Raw genomic sequence first — 8,112 nt, 5'->3', positions numbered from 1 at the left:
GACATTTTTCAAGTGGGGCAGGTACCTCTCTCTCTTGTCAAGCTATCTGTGTATTAAAATTGTTTCCAGATTTGAGTTATAAGATGATACAGACAAGCTGATATCTTCATATAACATTTTTAACAAAGCTATATACCATTTTAGATTTGCCACTGCATGAGGCAATCGGGATGCCTTCTCTTTCCCCTACTATGACCGAGGTAATTACTAAAATTGGAAATAAATGTACAGATAAAACATAAAGCATGACCAACATGCATGTGTTTCTTCGATTGTCTTTGTGGTGTAAAAAACTTTTGAATGGCTTGTAGGGAAATATTGCAAGGTGGTTGAAGAAGGAAGGAGACAAAGTTTCACCTGGGGAAGTTCTTTGCGAAGTGGAAACCGTAAGTTTTGTTTCTTGTCATTCACACCCAGGGCACAACTTGTGCTGCTAGCTAATTGTCGAGCACATGTGTGGTCACCAGGATAAAGCTACCGTGGAGATGGAATGCATGGAGGAAGGCTATCTTGCTAAGATAGTTTGTGGAGATGGCGCAAAAGAGATTAAAGTTGGCGAGGTACATATATGTATCATAAAGGAAATCCATATAGATAGAAGCTTCAGTGGTTCTTCAATTGGTTGCAGGTTTAAGTACAGAAAACCATATTAAGTATTGTTCTTTAGATGTGTTAAACATGTACTAATTGGTTGGCTATTGTGAGAAAAAAGATCATTCATCCGGTAAATAAATAAAAGGATAGTTCAGTGTCTATGTCAGCTGAAGTATAGCTGGATTACTACATTTATTTATCAATATGTTTTTGCTGTTGCTCACTGTTGGGGAACGTAGCAGAAATTCAAAATTTTCCTACGCATCACCAAGATCAATCTATGGAGTCATCTAGCAACGAGGGAGGAGTGGATCTACATACCCTTGTAGATCGCGCGCGGAAGCGTTCAAGAGAACGGGGTTGATGGAGTCGTACTCGTCGTGATCCAAATCACCGATGATCCTAGCGCCGAACGGACGGCACCTCCGCGTTCAACACACGTACGGAGCAGCGACGTCTCCTCCTTCTTGATCCAGCAAGGGGGGGGGAGGAGAGGTTGATGGAGATCCAGCAGCATGACGGCGTGGTGGTGGAAGTAGCGGGATTCCAACAGGGCTTCGCCAAGCGCTGCGGGAGGAGGGAGATGTGTCATGGGAGGGAGAGGGAGGCGCCAGGGCTTAGGTTAGATTGCCCTCCCTTTCCCCCACTATATATAGGGCCAAGGGAGAGGGGGGGGGGCGCAGCCTTGGCCCTTCCTCCAAGGAAGGGTGCGGCCAAGGGAGGAGTCCCTCCTCCCCAAGGCACCTCGGAGGTGCCTTTCCCCTTTAGGACTCTTCCTCTCCCTTGATTCTTGGTGCATGGGCCTCTTGGGCCTGGTGCCCTTGGCCCATATAGGCCAAGGCGCACCCCCTACAACCCATGTGGCCCCCCGGGGTAGGTGGCCCCACCCGGTGGTCCCGGTACAATACCGGTGACCCCGAAACTTGTCCCGATGGCCGAAATAGCACTTCCTATATATAATTCTTTACCTCCGGACCATTCCGGAACTCCTCGTGACGTCCGGGATCTCATCTGGAACTCCGAAAAACTTTCGGGTTACCGCATACTAATATCTCTATGACCCTAGCGTCACCGAACCTTAAGTGTGTAGACCCTACGGGTTCGGGAGACATGCAGACATGACCGAGATGACTCTCCGGTCAATAACCAACAGCGGGATCTGGATACCCATGTTGGCTCCCACATGTTCCACGATGATCTCATCGGATGAACCACGATGTCAAGGACTTAATTAATCCCGTATACAATTCCCTTTGTCTAGCGGTACGATACTTGCCCGAGATTCGATCGTCGGTATCCCGATACCTTGTTCAATCTCGTTACCGGCAAGTCTCTTTACTCGTTTCGTAACACATCATCCCGTGATCAACTCCTTGATCACATTGTGCACATTATGATGATGTCCTACCGAGTGGGCCCAGAGATACCTCTCCATTTACACGGAGTGACAAATCCCAGTCTCGATTCGTGCCAACCCAACAGACACTTTCGGAGATACCTGTAGTGTACCTTTATAGCCACCCAGTTACGTTGTGACGTTTGGCACACCCAAAGCACTCCTACGGTATCCGGGAGTTGCACAATCTCATGGTCTAAGGAAATGATACTTGACATTAGAAAAGCTTTAGCATACGAACTACATGATCTTGTGCTAGGCTTAGGATTGGGTCTTTGTCCATCACATCATTCTCCTAATGATGTGATCCCGTTATCAACGACATCCAATGTCCATGGTCAGGAAACCGTAACCATCTATTGATCAACAAGCTAGTCAACTAGAGGCTTACTAGGGACATGGTGTTGTCTATGTATCCACACATGTATCTGAGTTTCCTATCAATACAATTCTAGCATGGATAATAAATGATTATCATGAACAAGGAAATATAATAATAATCAATTTATTATTGCCTCTAGGGCATATTTCCAACAGTTTCCCACTTGCACTAGAGTCAATAATCCAGTTCACATCACTATGTGACTAACACTCAAGGTCACATCCCCATGTGACTAACACCCAAAGAGTTTACTAGAGTCAATAATCTAGTTCACATTACCATGTGATTAACACTCGATGAGTTCTGGGTTTGATCATGTTATGCTTGTGAGAGATGTTATAGTCAACGGGCCTGAATCTTTCAGATCCGTATGTACTTCGCAAATTTCTATGTCATCTTGTAGATGCAACTACTACGCTACATTTGGAGCTATTCCAAATAACTGTTCTACTATACGAATCCAGTTTACTACTAAGAATAATCTGGATTAGTGTCAAAGTTTGCATCGGCGTAACCCTTTACGACGAACTCTTTTACCACCTCCATAATCGAGAAAATTCCTTAGTCCACTAGTTACTAAGGATAACTTTGACCGCTGTCTTGTGATCCATTCTTGGATCACTCTTGTATCCCTTGACTGACTCATGGCAAGGCACATTTCAGGTGCGGTACATAGCATGGCATACCGTATAGAGCCTATGACAAAAGCATAGGGGACGACCTTCGTCCTTCCTCTTTCTTCTGCCGTGGTCGAGCTTTAAGTCTTAACTTCATACCTTACAACTCAGGCAAGAACTCCTTCTTTGACTGGTCCATCTTGAACACCTTCAAGATCATGTCAAGGTATGTGCTCATTTGAAAGTACCATTAAGAATTTTTATCTATCGTTATAGATCTTGATGCTCAATGTTCAAGTAGCTTAATCCAGGCTTTCCATTGAAAAATACTTTCCAAATAACCCTATATGCTTTCCAGAAATTCTACGTCATTTCTGATCAACAATATGTCAACATATATTTATCAGAAATTCTATAGTGCTCCCACTCACTTCTTTGGAAATACAAGTTTCTCATAAACTTTGTATACACCCAAAATCTTTGATCATCTCATCAAAGCATACATTCCAACTCCGAGATGCTTACTCCAGTCCCTAGAAGGATTGCTGGAGCTTTGCATACTTATTAGCATCTTTCAGGATTGACAAAACCTTCCGGTTTGTATCACATACAACCTTTCCTCAAGAAAATCGTCGAGGAAACAATGTTTTGACATCCTATCTGCAAGATTTCATAAATAATGCAGTAATCGTTAATATAATTCCAACAGACTCTTAGCATCGCTACGAGTGAGAAAGTCTCATCGTAGTCAACTCCTTGAACTTGTCGGAAAACATCTTAACGACAAGTTGTGCTTTCTTAATGGTGACATTGACCATCATTGTCCGTCTTCCTTTTAAAATCCATCTGCACTCAATAGCCTTACGACCATCGAGTTGTTCTGCCAAAGTCTACACTTTGTTTTCATACATGGATCCTCTCTCGAATTTTATGGCCTCGAGCCATTTATCGGAATCCGGGCCCACCATCGCTTCTCCATAGCTCGTAGGTTCATTGTTGTCTAGCAACATGACTTCCAAGACAGTATTACGTACCACTCTGAAGTAGTACGCATCCTTGTCATCCCACGAGGTTTGGGAGTGACTTGATCCGAAGTCTCATGATCAATATCATAAGCTTCCACTTCAATTGGTGTAGGTGCCACAGGAACAACTCTTTGTGCCCTGCTATACACTAGTTGAAGTGACGGTTCAATAACCTCATCAAGTCTCCACCATCCTCCCACTCAATTCTTTCGAGAGAAACTTTTCCTCGAGAAAGGACCCGATTCTAGAAACAATCCCTTATTGCTTTCGGATCTGAGACAGGAGGTATACCCAACTGTTTTGGGTGTCCTATGAAGATGCATTTATCCGCTTTGGGTTCGAGCTTATCAGCCTGAAACTTTTTCACATAAGCGTCGCAGCCCCAAACTTCTAAGAAATGACAGCTTAGATTTCTCTAAACCATAGTTCATACGGTGTCATCTCATCGGAATTACGTGGTGCCCTATTTAAAGTGAATGTGGTTGTCTTTAATGCCTACCCCATAAACTATCGTGGTAATTCGATAAGAGACATCATGGTATGCATCATATCCAATAGGGTGCAATTATGATGTTCGGACACACCATCACACTATGGTGTTCCAGGATGTATTAGTTGTGAAACAATTTCCACAATGTCTTAATTCTATGCCAAACTCGTAATTCAGATATTCATCTCTATGATCATATCATAGATATTTTATCCTCTTGTCACGACGATCTTTCAACTTCACCCTGAAATTACTTGAACCTTTCAATAATTCACTCGTGATTCATCAAGTAAATATACTCAATATCTACTCAAATCATCTGTGAAGTAAGAACATAACGATATCCACTACACGCCTCAGCACTCATTGGACTGCACACATCAAAATGTATTACTTCCAACAAGTTGCTTTCTAGTTCCATTTTACTGAAAACGAGGCTTTCAGTCATCTTGCCCATGTGGTATGATTTGCATGTCTCAAGTGATTCAAAATCAAGTGAGTCCAAACGATCCATCTGTATAGAGTTTCTTCATGCATATCTACCAACAAACATGGTTCGCATGTCTCAATCCTTTCAAAAATGAGTGAGTCCAAAGATCCATCAACATGGAGCTTCTTCATGCGTTTTATACCGATATGACTTAAGTGGCAGTGCCACAAGTAGGTGGTACTATCATTACTATCTTATATCTTTTGGCATGAACATGTGTATCACTATGATCGAGATTCAATGAACCATTCATTTTAGGTGCAAGACCATTGAAGGTATTATTCAAATAAACAGAGTAACCGTTATTCTCCTTAAATGAATAACCGTATTGCAATAGACATAATCCAATCATGTCTATGCTCAACGCAAACACCAATCTCGATGGTAGAGGGAGCGTGCGATGCTTGATCATATCAACATTGGAAACACTTCCAACACATATCGTCAGCTCACCTTTAGCTAGTCTCCGTTTATTCCGTAGCTTTTATTTCGAGTTACTAACACTTAGCAACCGAACCGGTATCTAATACCCTGGTGCTACTAGGAGTACTAGTAAAGTACACATCAACACAATGTATATCCAATATACTTCTATCGACCTTGCCAGCCTTCTCATCTACCAAGTATCTAGGGTAATTCTGCTCCAGTGGCTGTTCCCCTTATTACAGAAGCACTTAGTCTCAGGTTTGGGTTCAACCTTGGGTTTCTTCACTAGAGCAGCAGCTGAATTGTCGTTTCATGAAGTATCCCTTCGTGTCCTTGCCCTTCTTGAAACTAGTGGTTTCACCAACCATCAACAATTGATGCTCCTTCTTGATTTCTACTTTTGTGGTGTCAAACATCGCGAATATCTCAAGGATCATCATATATGTCCCCGATATATTATAGTTCATCACAAAGCTCAAGCAGCTTGGTGGTAATGACTTCGGAGAACCATCACTATTTCATCTGAAAGATCAACTCCCACTCGATTCAAGCGATTGTTGTACTCAGACAATCTGAGCACAAGTTCAACAATTGAGCTTTTCTCCCTTAGTTTGTAGGCTAAGAAAATCGTCGGAGGTCTTATACCTCTTGACGTGGGCACGAGCCTGAAATCTCAATTTCAGCCCTCGAAACATCTCATATGTTTCGCGACGTTTCAAAACGTCTTCGGTGCCTCAACTCTAAGTCGTTTAACTGAACTATCACGTAGTTATCAAAATGTGTATGTCAGATGTTCGCAACATCCATAGACAACATTCGAGGTTCAGCACACTGAGCGGTGCATTAAGGACATAATCCTTCTATGAAGCAATAAGGACAATCCTCAGTTTACGGACCTCCGCATAATTGCTACTATCAACTTTCAACTAAATTTTCTCTAGGAACATAACTAAACAGTAGAACTGAAGCGCGAGCTGCGACATAATTTGCGAAGACCTTTTGACTATGTTCAGGATAATTAAGTTCATCTTATGAACTCCCACTCAGATAGACATCCCTCTAGCCATCTAAGTGATTACATGATCCGAGTCAACTAGGCCGTGTCCGATCATCACGTGAGACGGACTAGTCAACATCGGTGAACATCTTCATGTTGATCGTATCTTCTATACGACTCATGCTCGACCTTTCGGTCTCTTGTGTTCCGAGGCCATGTCTGTACATGCTAGGCTTGTCAAGTCAACCTAAGTGTTTTGCATGTGTTCCGAGGCCATGTCTGTACATGCTAGGCTCTTCAACACCCGTTGTATTCGAACGTAAGAATCTATCACACCCGATCATCACGTGGTGCTTCGAAACGATGAACTTTCGCAACGGTGCACAGTTAGGGGGAACACCTTCTTGAAATTTTAGTGAGGGATCATCTTATTTACCACCGTCGTTCTAAGCAAATAAGATGTATAAACATGATAAACATCACATGCAATCAAATAGTGACATGATATGGCCAATATCATTTTGCTCCTTTTGATCTGCATCTTCGGGGCTCCATGATCATCGTTGTCACCGGCATAACACCATGATCTCCATCATCATGATCTCCATCATCGTGTCTTCTTGAAGTTGTCACGTCATCTATTACTTCTACTACTATGGCTAACGCTTTAGCAATAAAGTAAAGTAATTACATGACGTTTATGTTGACACACATGTCATAAATAAATAAAGACAACTCCTATGGCTCCTGCCGGTTGTCATACTCATCAACATGCAAGTCGTGATTCCTATTACAAGAACATGATCAATCTCATACATCACATATATCATTCATCACATCCTTTTGGCCATATCACATCACAAGGCATACCCTGCAAAAACAAGTTAGACGTCCTCTAATTGTTGTTTGCATGTTTTACGTGGCTGCTTTGGGTTTCTAGCAAGAACGTTTCTTACCTACGCAAAACCACAACGTGATATGCCAATTTCTATTTACCCTTCATAAGGACCATTTTCATCGAATCCGATCCGACTAAAGTGGGAGAGACAAACACCCGCTAGCCACATTATGCAACTAGTGCATGTCAGTCGGTGGAACCAGTCTCACGTAAGAGTACGTGTAAGGTCGGTCCGGGCCGCTTCATCCCACAATGCCGCCGAATCAAGATTGGACTAGTAACGGTAAGCATATTGAACAAAATCAACGCCCACAACTACTTTGTGTTCTACTCGTGCATAGAAACTACGTATAGACCTAGCTCATGATGCCACTATTGGGGAACGTAGCAGAAATTCAAAATTTTCCTACGCATCACCAAGATCAATCTATGGAGTCATCTAGCAACGAGGGAGGAGTGGATCTACATACCCTTGTAGATCATGCGCGGAAGCATTCAAGAGAACGGGGTTGATGGAGTCGTACTCGTCGTGATCCAAATCACCGATGATCCTAGCACCGAACGGACGGCACCTCCGCGTTCAACACACGTACGGAGCAGCGACGTCTCCTCCTTCTTGATCCAGCAAGGAGGGGAGGAGAGGTTGATGGAGATCCAGCAGCACGACGGCGTGGTGGTGGAAGTAGCGGGATTCCAACAGGGCTTCGCCAAGCGCTGCGGGAGGAGGGAGATGTGTCATGGGAGGGAGAGGGAGGCGCCAGGGCTTAGGTTAGATTGCCCTCCCTTTCCCCCACTAT

The sequence above is a fragment of the Triticum dicoccoides genome, chromosome 7A, assembly GCF_002162155.2.
Source record: "Triticum dicoccoides isolate Atlit2015 ecotype Zavitan chromosome 7A, WEW_v2.0, whole genome shotgun sequence".
In the NCBI taxonomy this organism is placed as follows: Eukaryota; Viridiplantae; Streptophyta; class Magnoliopsida; order Poales; family Poaceae; genus Triticum; species Triticum dicoccoides.
The sequence above is the reverse complement of the archived record's forward strand: the minus strand, read 5'-3'. Positions refer to the sequence as shown.